Source organism: Carassius gibelio, chromosome A4 (assembly GCF_023724105.1).
Source record: "Carassius gibelio isolate Cgi1373 ecotype wild population from Czech Republic chromosome A4, carGib1.2-hapl.c, whole genome shotgun sequence".
NCBI lineage: Eukaryota > Metazoa > Chordata > Actinopteri > Cypriniformes > Cyprinidae > Carassius > Carassius gibelio.
This window is the reverse complement of record NC_068374.1, coordinates 11,703,992-11,727,347: the sequence shown is the minus strand read 5'-3', so window position 1 is coordinate 11,727,347 and position 23,356 is coordinate 11,703,992. Positions and strand designations below refer to the sequence as shown.

The 23,356-nt window shown below is 36.8% G+C and overlaps 1 protein-coding gene and 1 pseudogene across 1 annotated transcript in view; both read left to right on the top strand.

Moving 5' to 3' along the window:
• The window catches only part of LOC127969489 (C-type lectin domain family 10 member A-like), a 423,625-nt gene that overhangs the window by 322,818 nt on the left and 77,451 nt on the right, over window positions 1–23,356 (top strand). The gene's annotated exons all lie outside the window — the stretch shown is intronic.
• Window positions 4,674–23,114, top strand: LOC127969281 (gastrula zinc finger protein XlCGF57.1-like; annotated as a pseudogene).

Sequence of the window (23,356 nt, the reverse complement as noted above, 5' to 3'; positions counted from 1 at the left end):
CCCCTTTTCCATAGTGCACCATCATCTGCGTACAGTGACCTCCCTATTCCTATGTCAATTTGTGTATAAATATCATAATCATAATGTTAAAAAGTATTGGACTACATAAGCTACCTTGGGGAGTTCCATTTTCTATAGAATATATTTGTGAATATGTCCCAATTCTAACTTGAATTGACCGATTCAATAAGAAATCCTTGATCCAATCATACGTCTTTCCAGTAATTCCCATTTTATCAAGTTTCATTAATAAACTCTTTCCATAACATATCGCATACCTTCTCAATATCGAAGAACACTCCGACTACTATCTCTTTATCTACTTGAGCCTTCCTTATTGCTGCCTCCAGACTAACAACCAAATCCATAGTACTACGCCCCTTCCTAAAACCACTCTGGTACTGTAAAAATAAACCCTTTTTCCTCAATAAAATAAACTAACCTTGACATTACCATTCTCTCCATAAGCTTACATAGGTTTGATGTCAGTGCTATTGGCCTATAGCTGCTTGGTTGAGCTTTGTCTTTCCCTGGCTTAGAAATTGGCACTATGACCCCATGTTTCCATGGTTTAATGATTTTTCTGATAATTTTTTTTATCAACTCAACACAAATTTCATCCTTTCCTGGAGAAGTTTTTCTTACCCCAGAGAGTGCTCTCTTCAGTGCATACATTGTAAACTCTGCCTCTATTACACTACCCGCATTCCCTCTTTTTTCTAAAATGTTTGGATTTTCTCTAATTCGTTGCCTTCTACATCTTCTCATTTCCTCAGGAATATCAATACTATGCACCTTCATAAATGTTTCTGCAAATACTTCTACTTTTTCTTTATCTAAAACTGCTGACTTTTCTTTATCGGTTAAAACTGGTATGCTACTATATCTCTGAATTCCACTCATCTTTGTAATCATCCCCCATATTTCGTTAATTTCAGTATCTTCACCAAGACTTTCACAAAATTCCCTCCGATATTTTCTCTTTGCTACTCTTATTACACACCTCACTTTTGCTTGTGCTTTTTTATAGTTTATTAAATCATTAAAATTAAAATTCTTACTTTCCTAAGAGCTTTATTTCTTATACAAACTGCATCACTGCATTCCTCATTCCACCAAGGAACCACCTTTTTTTCTATTCTATTTTTCCTATTGCTTCTGCTGCTGCTCTCCGTATTGCTTTACAAATATTTGTATTCAGCTCATCTACATCCTCTATTACACCCAAAATACCCTCCAAATAATCGTCAGAAATCTCCTTAAATTGCTCCCAATTTGCATTTTTAAATGCCCATCTTTGTATTCTCACTACCTTTTCTTTTTGAATATCTATTCCTATTTTACATAATATTGGGAAATGGTTGCTTCCTAGATTGTTGTGAGTTATTACTTCCCATGTACTTTTCCTTGCTAAACTATCTGATACCAAAGTTAAATCTATAGCTGACATCTTTCCACTTCCAATATCAATTCTAGTTCCCAACCCATCATTTATGCACACTATCTCTTATACACGAATCCTCTTAAATCTAACATTTCTTCCACTACCAATCCATTATAATCCGTATTTTCACTCCCCCACAATGTATTATGAGAATTAAAATCTCCACACCATACCATCTTTTGTTTACCTTTCTCATCTATTTTTTCCAAATCTCTAATATTTAGTTTCTTACATGGATTATAAAAATTTACTATTTTTATACTTTCAGATCCTTCCCATATTTCAACTACCATTACCTCATGTTCCTGATTAATCTCTACAATCCTGTATCCTATATCTTGTTTTATGAAAGTTACTAACCCACCTCCATTTCCACCTGGTCTGTCTCTACGTATTGCAATATATCCTAGTACTGTAAAATTAAGGCATGGTTTCAACCAAGACTCCTGAACACATATTATATCTGGGCAGCTTTCTTGTTTTAATATAAAGTTCTTAAACTCCTGTCCGTTTGCAATCAAACTTCTTGCGTTCCACTGCAATATTTGTAATACCATTATGAACCACCACATGTTGTCTGGGTGTTTCCTACCTGTACTTTTAGTTTTTCATTTATCATCTCCACATTGATTCAATCTATTTCCAAATACTTTTCTGCTGCTCTCACTATGATTTTAATTCTCTCTGTCCGACCTTCCGTTTGTGCAGAGCAATTTACCACTTCAACTATAAATGCTACAAAAGACACTCAGTCTCTTCTAAGCCTTGGTTCATTCTCTGAGGTTCAACTTTCTCAATTTCTTTTGTTTTTGTTTCCTGTTACACTTTCTTCAGGGCCTCAGCATATGTTAACCCATCTTCCACTCTTACATTTTGTACTTTCAAGACCTTTTGTCTCGCTTGACCTCCTCCGTACCCTGCGCTGTGCTCTCCCCCACAGTTACAACATTTGGGATTTACTCCTTGTTCGCATTTACCGTAATCATGCTCTCCTCCACATCTGGCACATCTTTGTTTCCCTCTACATACTGCTGCAACATGACCGAATCTTTGACATTTAAAACATCTTAACGGGGGAGGTACATGGGGTCTAACCATATAGCTCATGTATCCTAAATATACGGTTTCAGGTAATTTATCCTCATCAAAATGTATCATCACAGATAAACTATCCTTCCTTTCTTTGTCTTTGACATACTGAAGTCTTCTTCCTTCCTTCACTTCCGCTCCAGAGATATTCTTTTTGATTCTTTCAATTGTCATGTCAATCGGGATTCCTGTTATTACCCCCTTACCCAATTTTTTTCTTCGGGAATTGAATTTACTACTTTTTTCCCCAATAACATCTTCGTTCCTAGTGCTTTTTTGTTGCTTGTGTTTTTTACAAAATAATAACAATTTACCACCCCTTTACATTTTTGCATTATCAATCTTGTATTCCTTCTTTCTTCTCCTTAACTTATGTCTTCCCTTTTCACTATCAGAATCCGAAATCTGACCCCAGTTTGACTTTCTTTTTCGATTTTCAACTACCTTCCATTTCATCTCCTCCATTTCTGGATCGCTTCCGGAATCACCACAGCTTCCTACCATGCGCACTCCACTCTCAATCCAGCTGTTGCCAACCAACCGCGGATCAGCCATCTACACACAACACAACTGATGGTCCCAACCCCATTTATAAGGCAAGAAATCACACTTATTAAACCTGACAGGGCACACCTGTGAGGTGAGAACCATTTCAGGTGACGACCTCTTGAAGCTCATCAAGAGAAAGCCAAGAGTGTGCAAAGCAGTAATCAAAGCAAAAGGTGGCTACTTTGAAGAACCTACAATATGACATATTTTCAGTTGTTTCACACTTTTTTTATGTATATAATTCCACATGTGTTGATTCATAGTTTTGATGCCTTCAGTGTGAATATACTATTTTCATAGTCATGAAAATAAAGAAAACTCTTTGAATGAGAAGGTGTGTCCAAACTTTTGGTTTTATTTATATATATATATATATATATATATATATATATATATATATATATATATATATATATATATTATTTATTTATTTATTTATTTATTTATTTTTTGATGAGTAGTATACAGATCTTGATAGAAGATTGAAGATAGAAGTACAAAATCACTTTTACAGACTTCTAAATTAAATGTTCCCTCCTGGTGGAATGACCTCCCCAACTCAATCTGAGCAGTTCAGTCCTTAGCCATCTTCAAGATTCGGCTTAAAACCCATCTCTGTCTTTAACACTCACTATTCTAATTCTATTCTTTAAAAAAGTGCCCCATTTAGACTTAAACTCTATTAATTTACGTGTTTTCTCAAAATAAATAAATAACACTTACTGTTCTATTCTTTTTGCATTCTATCTATTTTTTTTATTTATTATACAATTAACAAAAGCAAAAAGGCCTCTAACACTAGCTTGCTCTATTCTACCCATTTTCTTTTTATTACATAATAAAACTTGCTACGTGAACTGCGTTTAAGCTAATTGAGACTTGTTATAGCACTTATATATCATTGGTGTTTTGTTAGATTTGATTGCTTCCATTGTCCTCATTTGTGAGTCACTTTGGATAAAAGTGTCTGCTAAACAACTAAATGTAAATGGATATAAATACAAATACATGCATGTATATATTTAAAAAAAAAATGTTTATATATTAAATATATTTATATATAAAATATAAGAATGTAAATATAAAAACGTATATACACATGTAAATATAGGCCTACAGTAAAAATATATAAATATATACTAATTGTGTGTGCATTTATATATACTTATTTTAAATACACACTAAACATTGGTTGTGTGGGCCGCGAGTTGAAAAAGGTTGGGAACCACTGATTTAGAAAATATTTTAATTAACTAAAGATTGCCATTCAGAGAATCAAAAGCAAATGTTTTAAACCTACCATCATGATAGGTAAAAATTTTTTGCCTGAATGCATTGTAAGTCGCTTTGGATAAAAGCGTCTGCTAAATGCATAAATTTAATTTAATTTGTAATATTTTAATATAATTCACTTTAACTAAATAAAGATGATTTTTTTTGCCTGTTATATTCTGAGGAGAAACTGAGATTGAAGATTGAGATTAAACAGTTAAATATTTTTACTGTCTTTTCGATTGCTCCTGTACTGTATTGCATTTGTTTTTAAATGTAAAATTATATGTTTTTAGAAAAAAAACTTTTATTTTGCTCTGGCTGTGTGACGTCATAAGGCTGCGCGCACTCCCGCGTCTGTGATTCGGCTGAAGAAAGGTGTGTGATTTTAATAGTTTGAAGTGTTTCAATCAACTAAACTCATTTAGAGAGTCGTATATTATTACACTGTGAAAACAAGTCTGAACCCGTGTCACATTGTAATGCTTTAACTAGTGTTATTAATGATGGTTAATGCTTGTAAAGTGTTCCCGCACAGAAGTAAGAGTGCGTCTCATTTCGCTCCCTATATAGTGAATCAGTTCATTTTAAACAAGACCTCGGTTACTGGTTAGTAGTGTTGGAGAAAACAGCAATGAATCAATTGAATCGCAAAATGATTCAGTGATTCTAACGAATCATCGCGCGCTGACGTCATCTGCTGTTTAAAACAGAGTAAATGCGATGAAAACAAACACAAACCTGTTTAATGATAACTTTACTAACCAACTGCAAATGTTTTCCTGAAAGTGAAATCTATTAAATATAATCTACACATCAATCAATACTAAATATACGTCTTAATACATATGTAAACCAATGTGTGTCCTTTTATTAATTTGAACGCTAATGTTGTTTTTAATGTCATACATTTAAAGTCCATTAACTCTGACTCCCTTAGCAGTGTGCTGACTACTGAACTAGAGCTGATTATTTGTGTTAATTATTCTCATCTTAATCACAGATAAACTGAGGTCCACGTGACAATTTTATAAAGATGGAGTTTATTAAAGAGGAGAGAGAAGACGTGAAGATTGAAGACACATTCAGAGTCAAACATGAAGAGACTGAGACACACAATATTATAAAGATGGAGTTTATTAAAGAGGAGAGAGAAGACGTGAAGATTGAAGACACATTCAGAGTCAAACATGAAGAGACTGAGGAACAAACAGGTTAGTTTTTATTCTCAATAAATGTCCAAATAAAATGTCCAGCTCTACAGAACACATTAAACTCTAGTGTTGATATTTCCAGTTATTAATAAAAGTAGTCTTAATAGAAGCCTATTATATTATTAACAAAAAAACTATTTCTGTGAAAGCAACAGTTAGTTTCCTAATTGTGAAAAATTATGTTTTTTGGCTTATGACTTGATCTTTTGAATTTAATACAAAACTGCTATTACAAAACTGAACCTAGTTGAGAGGACACTGTGTTTCTAATGTTTTAGACCTAAATGTCTGTAAGAAACCAGTTCTGCTGGGTCTAAGTCTTGTGGTCCTCTAACATGATTTTTGATGAGATGTTGATAACTGCCAGCTTAAAGATACAGTTGCAATCAAAATTATTACACACTAATACTGTAGAAATGCAAGCTTTTCTAAGGATCTAGAATTTCATAAAATTGCATCTATAACAGTTTACTTGCATATATGGCTGTGTGATATGCAAAAAAAAAAAAAATGTATTTTGACACAGACATACTTTACAGTCATAAATGCAATCAGTATAAATTTGAAACATATTTCCAAAAGAAAACCAATGAGAGCTTTATCAAAAAGTTGTAATGTATCTCTAGAACAGACTCGAGTCAAAATAATCACTAAGTAAAGATGTCAAAGAAATCTAGACATATGGCAAAATATTAATAAAAAAATAAAATAAAACCCGTGTTCAGCCCCTAAAATGCAAATTTTACCAGGGAAACCCTTCCAAAAAAAGTATATTTTAACCCCGGGAAGCAATTTTTATCGGGGAACCTCCCGGAAGCGCGATTGGACTAGTTTTAAGAAGCAACTGGGAAGGATTTGTTGTGAAAACCTGGCAACCCTGATCTGAACACGTGCTGGAGATATACTTCTAATTACAGGAGCGTCTTTACTGATGAGATGCGCATGAAAATCGCATTCGATTTTTTGCACAGCCCTACCAATATATTTATTGCCCAAGGTTCACACGTACTCCATCTGCAGTGCTTTTACAGTAAGTTATGTGTACGTGATTCAGAAGCAGCGACGAGAGCGCATTATTGTAACGTGAAAGCACATAAAATAATGCACGAGCCCGAATCTATCCACTCGCACACAGATTTCCTTTGTTAACAAAACCAGACACACGTGCTCAGACAATAGACTGTAAGGCTCAGATACACACTGCTTCACAACGTGTCTCCTCTCGCTCAACCTGTGTCCTGTGCACTCACAACTCTCTCTGTGCTCATGCGCAAGATATTACATCTTTTCACACCTTTCTATCTATAACCTTTTCTGTTCTCATCTTTTTACTGCGTGCAGTGTGACCGCTCTGATCCATTAACACGGGCTCAAAAAAATGGCTACGCATCACAGAGTGTGTGAACCTGGAGTAAGGGCAAGTTAAAGCGCGTGAGTATATAAATAATTAAAAAGAGACTTACTCATGTTTATGATCTCTGCTGAATAAAGTGCTTCATTCTTTTTTTCTGAGGAAATCCAAATCCTCAACCACATCACATCTTTTTGGGGTGAATTATGTCTTATTCCTCTCATCCCGAAACAAACAGTAAAATCAAAAAACTTGAACAGTCTCGCTGCTTTTTCTTCTGTGTGTGCATATTCAAGCCGCGCGTTTCAGTTTGAATCTGAATAGAGCGTTCAGCGCAGGGGCGTGGTCACATTAGAAGATAATGACAGACATCGCGTTGTTTTCATATGGATTACTTTATCACAGAATATCTGTTTTCGGCAGCACTTGTTTAGTTTAAAAGTAGACATGTCAGGCTTTCTTTAGATATATCTCTCGTGTCTCTTCGTTGAGTATTCACGGAGTTACAGTTCATTTTAATGACGTGTTCGTAAATGAAGATCAGAGCAGACTAAGGCTGCAGACAGCACACCTTGTTTGTTATAAATGCACAAAGTTCTGTTGTTATTATATGGGTATCCCAAAAAAATTGGACCCTTAACAGATTTAATTGATCTATTGATCTTATCTGTACGATCAAAACTGAAAGTGTAATTTAAGTTCTACTCGTGGTTATCAGGAGAAAATGCCTCATAAAGTGTATATGCGTTAATCGACTCCAGAGGGTTAAACTCAACCTTGTGAAGACAGAATGAGTTGTGTGTGGTTTTTGTCAACCCAGCACTTCATCACAACTTCTCCATACCGCTAGGATCGTCCACCATTACTCCTTCTAGGACAGACAGGAACCTTGGAGTTGTGACTGATGATCAGCTAAGCTTCACAGATCATATTACTACAACGGCTCGGTCCTGCAGATTTGGAAGATTAGACCCTTCCTCACACAGCTCTTGTTTTCTCCAGACTGGACTATTGTATTGCTCTCTTAGCAGGCCTTCCAACATGTACTATTAAGACTCTGCAACTGAGCTGAAGAGAGCGCATGTCACACCTCTCTTCATCAGTTTGCACCTGCTGCCGATAGCCGCTCGCATCAAAATCAAGACACTTGTATACAAGACAACTACTGGCTCTGCACTAAAGAACTTAATCTCGCTATTCCAGACTTATACGCCTTCCAGAGTTTTGCAAATGAATGACACCTCGTCTTATTATCCCAAAATGGCACAAAAACATTCTCACGGACCTTTACCTGGACTGTTCCAAGCTGGTGGAAGAACCTGCCTATCTCAATTCAAGCAGCCATCTTCAAAAAACGTTTAAAGAAACATCTTTTTCATCAGCAAGACCCTTTTTTAAGGCTTGTTACAGCACTTGAATACTGTTACCCTTATATAGGTCTGAATTGCTTCTATTTGCTATTTTCATTTGTATGTTTTTTTTTTTAATGTAATGTAAATGTAACTATCTTCTAAACTAAAAAGAAAAATGTGTGATCTTTGGCGTATGCGACGCCATGAACTAAATTACTCTAATTTAAAAACAAAATTACTAGGGTTGTGAAATACTCCAAAACTAATCTAACAACAAGAACACCAATCTAATCCAAAATCAAAGCAAACAGCAATGTAATAAATCAGATCAGAATTTATCTGAAATAAAAAGCTTTTGTAACATTATATGCAAATACCATTAAAAGGCTTGGAGTCAATATAATTTTTATTTTAATTTTTTTTATTGGGGTGGGGGGTTATTGTAGAAATTAATACTTCTATTTAGCAAGGATGCTTTAAATTGACATACATTTATAATGCTACAAAATATTTCTATTTCAGATAAATGCTGATCTTCTGAACTGATTTGCTGCTTATGATTATTATCATTGTTATTATAATTGAAACAGCTGAATATATTTTTTTCAGGTGTCTCTGATGAATAGAACATCAAAGACACCTGAACAAATTATATTCAGCTGTTTCAATAATAATGATAATAATTATGTTTTTTTGGAGCAGCAAATCAGTATATTAGAATGAAATGATTTCTGAAGGATCATGTGACTGGAGTATTGATGCTTAAAATTCAGCCTTGAAATCACAGGAATAAATTACATATGAAAATATATTAAAATAAAAAAGTTTTTTAAAATAAATAGTTACTGTTTTTGCTGTACTTTGGATCAAATACATGCAGGCTTGATGAGCAGAAGATACTTCTTTAAAGACAATGTTACTGTTCAAACATGTTTGAGTGGTAGTGTATATTGTGAATAAAAAGGATTCTCCAAAATGAAAACATCTTATCACTTAACTAGATTTTGTTTCTTATCCATGTTACACACTTACGAAAGGAGATGTTATGCAGAATGATGTGTCCTTCCGTTAATTTTCATATAGTACTTAAATGGTTTCTCTGTCATCTCATTTTGTCAAATATATTTATTTGTATAAATTAATTATATAATAATTGTATTTACATAATATTATTTCCCAAAGCTGAAATGATTAGACTATCTTTTATTTATTTGTTATGTAAAACAGTATTTTAACTAATTGCAAGAGCTGAATAATTGATCAAATTCTATTGATTAATCAGTGAAATAATCAGCGATTAGTAGATTAATCGTTCTAGTAATCGTGTAAGGGAAAAAGGTCAATTTAGCTCAAAGGGAATCATTTAAGATTTTAAAGGGAATTTGAACAGAATCACTGTTTCACGGCTGATCACTGAGACGCCCTGCGATTCAGTGAACGAGCCGTTTAACATCAAATCTGCGCTGAATATTAATATCCAAACTATAGTGAAAACACTATCAATTAGCACAGTAACAAGATCGTCAGTTTAAGACATTAACTTGTAAGCACAAAACACAAGATACTTCTCTTTTCAATATGAATAAGGCTTTATTAGATAAATCTAAGACTTATAAACTAATCTAACAAACGCACGCACTCACACATTCACACAAGTTGCAGGAAGATCGAAAGTTAGGGAAAGATGAGTTTAAGAGAATGGAAATGTGGAATCCCAACTTTACAGCAATACGTTAAATTGCATAGACATGAACAACCATCAATCACTTAATTAACCCTCGCATTGAGTTCCTCAATGAGGTTTAAATTATATTAGATACACCAGTACAAATGTCTGAAGGTACATTGCCTGTGTAAAGGTGTCCCTTTGTTGTTGTTGAAAGGGGGTTTCCGATGTCGCTGATTGGCTGGAAGTTCAGTAGTCGCTGAAGTGACGTCTTGGGAAGCCCGTGGTTGGGCGTTGGCTGAAGATGCAGAGTTGTGTGGCTGGTTGAAGTTGAACTCGGTTACAAAACTTAACTCGAACAGTGATGACAAACAGCATGGCTAAAAGCTAAAGCTAAGAAGCAAAGCTAAAAGCAAACTAAAAGCAGGCATGACTAATAGCAGAAGATAAACGCATAGCTAAAAAATAAAAAAACAAGATTTTATGGTGTCCTAAGTATTTAAACTGGCCTGTTGGCCACACCTCAAATGTTGTCTTGATCAATCAGATATTGTCTTGGGTCAGGGGTCTCATAAATCATATGTTATTTTATCAAGCACATGGTCCTAATTTTCCCGCTCTTGCAGGGTATAATTTTGGACATGATTCCTATAACTGATGGTCAGGACTGTTTCAAGCAAGCAGATTCAATCACACACATACCAAACAGGATTATGAATCTTTAAGCTATCCCATAGTTATTAAAAGACATACACAATAAGTGATTATAACATGATAGTCAAATGTGTGGATTACATATAAATGAATATGAAGTGAAGTGATAGACTGATATTCATTTATAAGTCCATATATATGTAGAAAAGACAGTTTTTGCGTCATTATCATTTGACAAAGATTTCTGTGGAGACCAGAGGTTCAAAGACCCTCCCTTCCCCTTAGGAATTTCAGTCTGGTTCTGCTGGGTGGGGGGAAGTCAAAGGATCTTGTGTGTCCAGCATTGCCTATCAATTGTGAACAACAAATTTGACAATCTCTTCTCCGAATTAAAATTGTAAATAATTGTTCTAGTGGTGTTAATGTTGAAAGCTGTTCCGTGAAAGCGTTGGTTGGTTGGTTATCTTGTTTGGGACTTGTGGCACAGAATGTTTTATGACTTCCTGTTGCCTTACTGAGGAATTTGGCTCATGTTTCAACCACAGCCCTGATCGACTCATCTGGTTCGAGTCAGATCGGCTACAATCTTTAGAATAATCGACTATCAAAATAATTGTTTGTTGCAGCCCTAATTCTTAGGTACTGAAAGCAGAACCGATGAGGGAGCTCTTGATAATTGTTGTGACACAGCTCTTGTAAATTAGCGTTACCTTTTCTGTTTGGTGTCTATCAGTTAGAAGCTAAGTAATCTCATATTACATTAAGTTATCGACCCTGCAGATGCCATAATCACACACAAACACTCTCTCTCTCTCTTTTTTATGGTGGGCGTTTACACAGTTGGTTAGAGCAGAGCTGATTGGGGAGAACGGAGGTACGCTCACTCTATTGGTTAGCAAGACTGTCACTCAAGGCTGACAGCTCTGGAACAGAGTAATATCATGTCCACAACGCAGTCTTTACGATTAGCAAAATCACAATGTCTCAGATCGCGACTGTGATTTGATTAATTGGTGAAGTGAGGATCATCATAAGACCTTTGTGATGTTAAATTGTGAAGATTTTGAGGTTTCATCAAGGGGTGTCTCTCTGGCGGCCTGACAAATGTTGTTGTTTTATTGTGAAACAGGAAGTTGCTGTAACTCAGGCAAGCAATGTCTAATCTGCCCCAAGCTTCACATGTTTGACAAGAGTCCTGTCCTGAACACATCAACATAACCCGTATTCGGTTATAGCTATAGCCCCACCTACTGGCAACAAGAAGTGACATGGTAAACACTGTTTTGGACTACTAGGAACATATTAAAAAGTGTCAGCAAGTGCTAAATAGGCTGGCAACATGCTAGAAACATAATAAAACATGCTAGCAACACTTAGCCAAGTGCTAAAGCATGCTACTAATGCAGGGATAAAGAAAGTTGCTGTATCTAAGGCAAGCAATGTCCAATCTGCCCCAAACTTCACATATTTGACAAGAGTCCTGTCCTGAACACATCATCATGCCCAAATTCAGTTATAGTCATAGCGCCACCTGCTGGTAACAGGAAGTGACATGGTTTACATTTATGGAGTTCTAGCAACATAATAAAAAGCATCAACAAGTGTGTAATAGGCTGGCAACATTTTAGAAGCATGCTAAAAGCTAGCAACACTTAGCTAAGTGTTAAAACATGCTATTAATGCAGTGAAACTAGAACATTACTATAACTTGTCCATACAATGTCCAATCTGCCTCAAACGTTTGATTAGAGTCCTGGCCTGAACACATCTAAAGGCTAATATTAAATTAATTATAGCGCCACCCGCTGGCAACAGGAAATGTTATTTTAAATAAATTAATCCTCAGGTCGTTTGACTGAATGCTTGGTGATTAAATATGCTTTAAGGATTCAAGTGTGCAGACAGTTTATTATTTGAGATTTTCAGTCTTGTTTGTCTGGCACCTTGGTGATCGTGAGTGAACTCCTTGGTGAACTCCTCCTATATAACTTAAAATTATAACATAAACTTAAAACATATATAACATAAAATTTCTGATCTGCCCTAAACTTCACGTTTGATAAGATTTCTGGGCCCGTATTCATAAAGATTCTAAGAATCCTCTCAGAAAACTCTTAATTTAGTTTAAAACCTTTTACGTTGGAGTCTTAGCTTAAGAGTGATTCGGGACCGATCTGAGAGCAACTCTGAGTAAGGAAAAGACAAAAACTTTCATCTTAGTGAGGAGGCGGGGTTGACCCCGTTGCTATGTATGATACAGTCTTTTGAAGAGTGTGATTGGTTGGTTGTCCAAGAAGGAAAAAAAGATTGATTTTAAGTATAGGGTCTATTCTAATTCTCGCTTTGAATCTACATGCGTAATTTATCCTATTTGACCGTTCTCTCTCTCTCTCTCACACACACACACACACACACATACATTATATGTGTGTATATCCTTTTTTTATTTACCATGCTTGTAATTTCCTATAAGGTATTTGATTGGCTTATAATGATAAAAATTGCTCGACTCTTTCCAATTACAGTGAATGCTGTCCTATTTAAGTGGCGGTTTGAATGTTGGTTTTAATGTATCAAACATGGAATCAAAACCAAGAAGGACGAGAAAGCCCAACTGGACAGAGGAACAGTGTTTACTGTTAGCCCAGTTAGTGGATGAACACAAGGCCATTCTTAAAGGAAAATTCGGGCCAGGTGTCACAGCAAGGGACAAGAAGCAGACATGGGAGCATATAGCACAAACTATTAACGGTTCATTCCCCCTGCTTGTGCGCACCTATAAGTCTGCTATAGTGTTGCACGGTGCACCGATACTTCAAAAGTATTGCGATACTCGTAAATTAAAAACGTCACAATACCTAAATTTATTAGTATTGATACTTCAAAGAGTGACTGAGTTCCATATTTGAATGAGACGTATTTCATGTTGGTGTGTGCAATGCACGCTTCCAGTGCCTCCCTATGGACGTCTGTGTGTTTTCTCCTCACGCAAGCAGCAAAAAAGCACTACAGCGAGATGTCTGCATTAGTGGCTTTACAAAACTGATTTTACTTTACTAAAATGTGTGCATAATCGCATTAAATAGTTTAGAAAAGTTGTTCAGATGAACAAAGCACGAGGTTTTCTTGCATAATTAACATTTTAATTGTTTGGTCAGACAGTTCATATATAATATTCACATTAATCGGGGATTAAACATGGAGTTATGTTCTGTATGCTAAATATGAAAATGAAAAAAGCGTATCTGCACAGCAGCTATAACTTGCTTTGTATCTGCTGATTGCTGATCGAGATTTACATGCTTGGCTCACTCATTTCATTCATAAACGAGATGTATCAGATCATTCAGCTCGTTCACCAATGAGAAGGTCTCTCGATCTCGTTCAGTGAAGGGCGGATTCGTTCAATACATTCAACAAATCACATGCTCCATCACATCTTGAGTAACTCTTTGAAAGGATGAAACAGTTCACAGAGCTGTTCACGAGCTGCGCATGTGCTGCTAATAGCGCCGAGCTCGCGCGCTGCTGTGGAGGGAGGAACTTTTACTGTCTATGGGAACTTCAGTGAACAAGCGAGTCTAGTAGCAACGTATCTTCCGTGATGTCCCTGATGCGCTGGTCCGGGTGGGTAAAAAAATGTTACTTTATTTCTGGGCTGGGGCAGGCCAAATAATTTCATAAAAGCGGGAGCCGTGGGTTGGAAAAAAACCCGACCCGTGCATCACTAGACTGCATCTGCGAGCACAAGTGATACTGTGGCCGCCGGTCCACGACTGGTACAAAAAGATGACGCTCATTAAAGTTCACTGGCTGAGTTTTCTCCTCTGAAAGAAAAGGTTGCACAACTGACAGAATAAGTTACAATATCTGAGATATTGCCGCTACATTTTATTAGCTTTCTTTTTTTTTTTTTACTTGAATGCCATTGATTAAATTTATATTATTTATCTTTTGACATTTAATCTTCTGAGTTCATAAACATTGTTTAATATAAATCGCTGTTCATATTTTTATTCAAAGTTCAGAATCAAGATACATTTATTATTCTAATGTTTCTTATGATAACTGAGATAATGCTGCTAAATATATTCTTTCTTTACCTTGAATGTCATTGCTCTATTTTATTTTTTACATTTTTATATTTTATATTTTGTTCAAATGTTTAATATATCTGCTGTTCATATGTTAATTTATTAGTGTGTTATATGATTAGAATGTTGTCCCGGTTTTAAAATAAAGCACATCAATGATATTTGAGAGTGTATTTTCCCTTTTCAGGAAAAGTATCGAAATCGCAATTCTTGACTAGGTATCGGTATCGAAACAATAATTTTGGTATCGTGACAACACTAGTCTGCTATATTCATAAATGCAGTTTTTTGAGCCTGCAAGGTGGGAATATCCAGTGGAAACTAAATGAACTGCGACACAATAAGATGTTCTGAAAGTGCTGTAATTGTTTGTGTGATCACTCTGCTTACAGAAGGTTGTGACAGACATAAATCGAAAAATGGAGCGCAGCTGGAGGAAAACAAAACTAGAGGTATTTCGTATTGCTTGGCGGGAAAGTAACATATCCTACAAAAAAGCATTAAAAACTGCTAGATCTGATTACTTTTCTTCTCTTTTAGAAGAAAACAAACATAACCCCAGGTATTTATTCAATACAGTGGCTAAATTAACAAAAAATAAAGCCTCAACAAGTGTTGACATTTCCCAACACCACAACAGTAATGACTTTATGAACTACTTTACTTCTAAAATCGATACTATTAGAGATACAATTGCAACCATTCAGCCGTCAGCTACAGTATCACATCAGACAGTGCACTATAGACCCCCTGAGGAACAGTTCCACTCATTCTCTACTATAGGAGAGGAAGAATTGTATAAACTTGTTAAATCATCTAAACCAACAACATGTATGTTAGACCCTATACCATCTAAGCTCCTAAAAGAGGTGCTTCCAGAAGTCATAGGTCCTCTTCTGACTATTATTAATTCCTCATTGTCATTAGGATATGTCCCCAAAACCTTCAAACTGGCTGTTATTAAGCCTCTCATAAAAAAAACCACAACTTGACCCCAGAGAACTTGTTAATTATAGACCAATCTCGAATCTCCCTTTTCTGTCCAAGATACTAGAAAAGGTGGTATCCTCACAATTATATTCCTTCTTAGAGAAAAATGGTATATGTGAGGATTTCCAGTCAGGATTTAGACCGTATCATAGTACTTAAACTGTTCTCCTTAGAGTTACAAATGATCTGCTCTTATCATCTGATCGTGGGTGTATCTCTCTATTAGTTTTATTGGATCTTAGTGCTGCGTTTGACACAATTGACCACAGCATTCTTTTGCATAGACTTGAACACGTTGTTGGCATCAGTGGAAGTGCATTAGCATGGTTTAAATCATACTTCTATGACCGCCATCAGTTCGTAGCAGTGAATGAAGATGTATCATATCGATCACAAGTGCAGTATGGAGTACCTCAAGGCTCAGTACTAGGGCCGCTACTCTTCACGCTTTATATGTTACCCTTGGGAGATATCATCAGGAAACATGGTGTTAGCTTTCACTGTTATGCTGATGATACTCAGCTCTATATTTCCTCGCAGCCCGGTGAAACACACCAATTTGAAAAACTAATGGAATGCATAGTCGATATAAAAAATTGGATGACGAGTAATTTCTTACTGCTAAATTCAGAAAAAACAGAGGCGTTAATCATAGGGCCTAAAAACTCTGCTTGTAATAACCTAGAACACTGTCTAAGACTTGATGGTTGCTCTGTCAATTCTTCGTCATCAGTTAGGAACCTAGGTGTGCTACTTGATCGCAATCTTTCCTTAGAAAGCCACGTTTCTAGCATTTGTAAAACTGCATTTTTCCATCTCAAAAATATATCTAAATTACGGCCTATGCTCTCAATGTCAAATGCAGAAATGTTAATCCATGCATTTATGACTTAAAGGTTAGACTATTGTAATGTGTTATTGGGTGGTTGTTCTGCACGCTTGGTAAACAAACTACAGCTAGTCCAAAATGCAGCAGCAAGAGTTCTTACTAGAACCAGGAAGTATGACCATATTAGCCCGGTCCTGTCAACACTGCACTGGCTCCCTATCAAACATCGTATAGATTTTAAAATATTGCTTATTACTTATAAAGCCCTGAATGGTTTAGCACCTCAGTATTTGAATGAGCTCCTTTTACATTATACTCCTCTACGTCCGCTACGTTCTCAAAATTCAGGCAATTTGATAATACCTAGAATATCAAAATCAACTGCGGGCGGCAGATCCTTTTCCTATTTGGCGCCTAAACTCTGGAATAACCTACCTAACATTGTTCGGGAGGCAGACACACTCTTGCAGTTTAAAATCTAGATTAAAGACCCATCTCTTTAACCTGGCTTACACATAACATACTACTATGCTTTTAATATCCAAATCCGTTAAAGGATTTTTAGGCTGCATTAATTAGGTAAACTGGAACCGGAAACACTTCACATAACACCTGATGTACTTGCTACATCATTAGAAGAATGGCATCTACGCTAATATTTGTCTGTTTCTCTCTTGTTCCGAGGTCATCGTGGCCACCAGATCCAGTCTGTATCCAGATCAGAGGGTCACTGCAGTCACCCGGATCCAGTACGTATCCAGACCAGATGGTGGATCAGCACCTAGAAAGGACCTCTACTGCCCTGAAAGACAGCGGAGACCAGGACAACTAGAGCCCCAGATACAGATCCCCTGTAAAGACCTTGTCTCAGAGGAACACCAGGACAAGACCACAGGAAACAGATGATTCTTCTGCACAATCTGACTTTGCTGCAGCCTGGAATTGAACTACTGGTTTCGTCTGGTCAGAGGAGAACTGGCCCCCCAACTGAGCCTGGTTTCTCCCAAGGTTTTTTTCTCCATTCTGTCACCGATGGAGTTTCGGTTCCTTGCCGCTGTCTCCTCTGGCTTGCTTAGTTGGGGTCACTCCATCTACAGCGATATCATTGACTTGATTGCAAATAAATGCACAGACACTATTTAAACTGAACAGAGATGACATAACTGAATTCAATGATGAATCCTGGCCTGAACAAATTTACATGCCGATATTCAGTTATAATCATAGCGCCACCTGTTGGCAGCAGGAAATGTGGCTCAAATATTTACCATTTTATAAGCATATGGCCCAACGTTCGCTGTTCTCCTATGGCAACCGGGTGGTGCTGAGCCCAGGTGCGAGGGCCCTTTCATCGCTTCTTGCAGCTTTAATTTATATTTTATCTGTATTTAATGTTCTACCGTTAGTGTTACCTGTTTGCACCGAGGGTCTTAAGAGTAATGCAATTTAAATTCTCTGTATGTACTGTACTGTACATTTACTGTACTGTACTGTAGAATTGACAATAAAGCAGACTTGACATGTCTAATTAATTAATTAAACAAATTAATGTTTCTACATTAATTTGGAGATTCAATGTGAAGTTGTGACAATATACAAATATATTAATATGCAATTTATTTTCTGAAAGTATGCAATTAATAATTTTGTAATTGCTTGACAGCATTAGTCTAAATGTTTAGATGTCTGTTGTTTTGTGTAATTAAACTAGTATTTGTCTCTTTTTACCTCAGACCTGATGGCACTGAAAGAGGAGAGTCAAGGACTGAATGAAACAGAAGAGAAAGATCAAAATGAGAAACATCATGATTTCAAAACTGAAGAACAATCAATTAGTTGTTCACAGACTGAAAAGACTCAGAAAATACAAACTAAAACCCTTAATTACAACATAATTCACACTGGAGAGAAATCTTACACCTGCAAACTGTGTGGAAAGTGTTTTACACAGAAAAATACCCTTAATGTCCACATGAGAATTCACACTGGAGAGAAACCTTACACCTGCAAAGTGTGTGGAAAGTGTTTTACTCTGAAAAATCACCTTAATGTCCACATGAGTATTCACAGTGAAGAGAAACCATTCATATGCCCTCAGTGTCGAAAGAGATTTAAACAGAAAAATACCCTTAATGTCCACATGAGAATTCACACTGGAGAGAAACCTTACACCTGTGAGCTGTGTGGAAAGTGTTTTACACATAAAAATACCCTTAATGGCCACATGAGAATTCACACTGGAGAGAAACCTTACACCTGTGAGCTGTGTGAGAAGAGTTTCACACAAATTGGAGAGCTTAAGATTCACAAGAGAATTCACAGTGAAGAGAAACCATTCATATGCCCTCAGTGTGGAAAGAGATTTAAACATATAAATCACCTTAATGTCCACATGAATATTCACACTGGAAATAAACCTTACACCTGTGAGCTGTGTGGAAAGTGTTTTACACGAAAAGAGCACCTTAATCTCCACAAGAGAATTCACAGTGAAGAGAAACCATTCATATGCCCTTATTGTGGAAAGAGATTTAAACAGAAAAATACCCTTAATGTCCACATGAGAATTCACACTGGAGAGAAACCTTACACCTGTGAGCTGTGTGGAAAGTGTTTTACACATAAAAATACCCTTAATGGCCACATGAGAATTCACACTGGAGAGAAACCTTACACCTGTGAGCTGTGTGAGAAGAGTTTCACACAAATTGGAGAGCTTAAGATTCACAAGCATTCACAGTGAAGAGAAACCATTCATATGCCCTCAGTGTGGAAAGAGATTTAAACTGAAAAATACCCTTAATGTTGACATGAGAATTCACGCTGGAGAGAAACCTTACACCTGCAAAATTTGTGGAAAGTGTTTTACACAGAAAATTCACCTTAATGTCCACATGAGTATTCACACTGGAGAGAAACCTTTTATCTGCAAACTCTGTGAAAAGAATTTCTCACATAACATATACCTAAAGAATCACATGAGGATTCACACTAGAGAGAATCCGCTCAACAGGAGGAAGCCACAAGAAACACTTTAGAATTCGGCTGGTCTCCATATTTGGAAACCCAGAGTCCCAGTCAAACTCAGTCAGTCCAGCATGGGATGAACATAGCAAAGAAAATACTATTTTGAAGATGTGGAAGAAAGTTTGTACACAAATTTGAGATGTGGCTAACAGAGTTTAGCAGTGTGCTACATATGGAGAAATTCTGTTGTGAAATTGCTGGTAAACCGAAGAAATTCTTACAGATATGGAAACCCTTTTAAATATCTTGAAAGTGATAACTGATTATTAACCCTCTTGGCGCCACGGTCGAGTTTACTCGACAAGATGCGGCACTGAATAAAACGGACGATTTTGTCAAATATGGTGTCAAATTTCATGCAACCTCCCCTGCACTAGATAGCAGACATGTAATACTTCATCTCTGACTGAAAAAAACGCCATGCTCCTATACAAAATCTTCGAGATAGAGTGCATTGAATCAGTGCGAAAAAAAGCGGAGCTTGTGTGAGAGTGAGCCATTTTATCTGAACAATATTGTCAACGTCAGCGAGTATTGGCATTAGATTATTATTATTTTCATTATTATTATTATCTAGTGGCATCAATAAAGTTTCAATAAAGCCGCAATGAGGTGTTGGAACTTTTATTCGCGGACACTGATTCTGAAGGGGAATATCTGTATTCAGAAGATGACGGTGATATTGAAAGTGAAAGTATAGCCCTACACCAAGCACAAATGGTGAATCCTTTGCCCAATGTAAATAAATGGTCATTTGCCAAATGTTAGAGGTGTGAACAATGTTTGCCAGGGTCGGAGTGTTCATCGTGAAATTAGCAGGCAAGTTTTTGTTGCGGGGACGAGGCGGGAGATTTTTACCGCGCTAGACATGTATATTTGTCTTCTGACCGCACCACTCCGCAATCGCGGCGACAGTATTGTAGTGGAGACTTTGTCTAATGCCACTGGGTATGTTAGACGAGGTCGAAGTATTCATAGGACAGTTAGGAGGCAAGGTGGGAGTCGCAATGACCCTGACAGTAGTCCGAGCTGCGCACATTCAGCGCGTGCGCGACGCAGATCTGGCCGCGCTGCTGATAGCAGAAGCAGAGGCGATGCGACACGGGGCATAGCTTTTGAACTAAACAGGTCTTGTCTACTTGTGTTTGTGTGTCATATGAGTAATATATATGTGCCCCATACATGGAATCAGAGTGCCTGCTGCATGTAGTAAATTGAAAATCCCAACCGCTACATGCATTCGGTTTGTTTCTACCATTTATTAGTAATGATTTACAGTTTGTTTACTGCTTACTATTTACCTGAGCATTCAGTATTGTGCAATATAGCACACAGAAGGTGAGGGAAATTTTTTTGGGGGAAAGAAGTGCTCCATTTTATCATTTAAATATGTGACTTTTCATAAAAATTCTATAATTCAAGATGACCACACCATATGACGTCATAGTATGCAAATTAGATGGGAAAATAAAATCCCTACATAAACATTGGGTCATCCTTAATATTTTTATAATTGACAGAAAGTCTCTATCTTTTATAAATTTTAAGATATAGCCTTTTGAAATTTAAGATGTCAAAATCGAACGTTTTAGGAAAAAACCTCTGGCGCCTAAAGGGTTAATTTCAACACTCTAGACAAGGGATAGGTAACATTGGTTCTGGGTACCACTGTCCTGCAGATTTTAGCTCCAACCCTAATCAAACACACCTGAACAAGCTAATTAAAGTCTTCAAAGTTACAAGGGCTACAGGCAGGTGTTGGTTTTTTCAAGGTTTGAGGTAAACTCTGCAGGACATCGTCACTCCAGGACCACATTGCCTATCCCTGATCTGGACATATTCTCTGTGTGGTGTGACAGAGTATGTCTAGTAAGGTTATCATGCAGCTATTGAATAATTGGATAATATTTTGTACTGAAATTTTATTTTATATAGCCCCCCTCCCAATTTTAGAAAACATTTGGGGCATCATAAAGAGGAAGATGCGACAAAGAAGACCTAAGACAGTAGACATCCAAAGCAATTTGACCAATAACATGCAGGTATTATTCATAATTGACCAATTGTGGGGCTGCGCGTGAGAAGGTGAGAACTACAAGGAACGATCAAAGCGGTGCAAACATGTGTTTGTTCTGTCGTTTGACTTGAATCGTTGCTGCACACCAATCAAAAAAAGGTTCGAGAGAGTGAATCGAAAGTATTAGGAGTGGTCTGCTCTGCTCTCTATAGCTCATGAATGTCACACAACCTGGATATTTTAGGCAATATTAAAATCCTGGCCGGGACGTGTCCCGTATGAACGGCGCATGTGGCCACTCTATTGAGTATAGACTGCTTACCTGTGCTCCCACTTTCCAGTGATCACTCCGGTGTATTCTCCAAGTTCCTGTTTTAATTGTCATCCAGTTGTCATCGTGTGTATAAGTGCTCCATGTGTGGTTGTAGCTCCATGTAGCTTTGCTTTTCTGTTGAATCTCCATCTTACTATCACTCTCTGTTGTCTAAAGTGATCAAATATAAACTTAATTCCCACCATATATTCGATATTATCTTTCAAACTAATCTGACCATTCGCTTTGTAGCCGATCTGACTTGAACCAGACAAATTAAAGAGTCGATCAGGACTGTGGTTGAAACACGAGCCAAATTCCTCAGGAAGTCCTAAAACATTCTGTGCCACAAGTCCCAAGCAAGATAACCAACCAACCAACTCTGCATCTTCAGCCAACGCCCAACCACGGGCTTCCCAAGACGTCACTTCAGCGACTACTGAACTTCCAGCCAATCAGCGACATCGGAAACCCCCTTTCAACGACAACAAAGGGACATCTTTAAACAGGCAATTTACCTTCAGACATTTGTACTGGTGTATCTAATATAATTTAAACCTCATTGAGGAACTCAATGCGAGGGTTAATTAAGTGATTGATGGATGTTCATGTCTATGCAATTTCACGTATTGCTGTAAACTTGGGATTCCACATTTCCATTCTCTTAAACTCATCTTTCACACAAGTTGCAGGAAGATCGAAAGTTAGGGAATGTGTGAGTGCATGCATTTATTTGTTAGATTAGTTTATATGTCTTAGATTTATCTAATAAAGCCTTATTCATATTGAAAAGAGAAGTATCTTGTGTTTTGTGCTTACAAGTTAATGTCTTAAACTGACGATCTAGTTACTGTGCTAATTGATAGTGTTTTCACTATAGTTTGGATATTAATATTCAGCGCAGATTTGATGTTAAATGGCTCGTTCAGTGAGTCGCAGGGCGTCTCAGTGATCAGCCATGAAACAGTGATTCTGTTCAAATTCCCTTTAAAATCTTAAATGTTTCCCTTACAGCTTTAAACTTTATATTGCAAATGCTTTGCGTATACACCGCGTTAGCATTCGTTAGCTTGTCATTCACATTTCCACTCGCGCTTCTATTCGCATCTACTACCGTTTTCTTTTCTCTTGCCTCATTTCTTTTATCTCACACGCCATTTTTCAGAAGTTTATCAAAAAACATTGGTAAGTCAGAATCATTCTTCATTCACTGTAAGTAATGGCTTCTTCTCCTGCTATTGTTGTTTGCATCACTTGCCACATGTACAGTTCAGTACAGTGCCCTCGCAGGTGTCAGTGTTTACGAATAGATTAAATGAAATGGAACAAATTTAATCTTGACAAACTATGTATCATTATAAAGATCTAAGCCTCAAGCATCGATGACAGATCGCTGTTTTTGATTGGAAAGCTTATAAAGACTGTATTTGACTAGATTTGTGTAAGCAGTACACATCAAAACATGGACAATGGAAACGCAGTACATACCAGATTC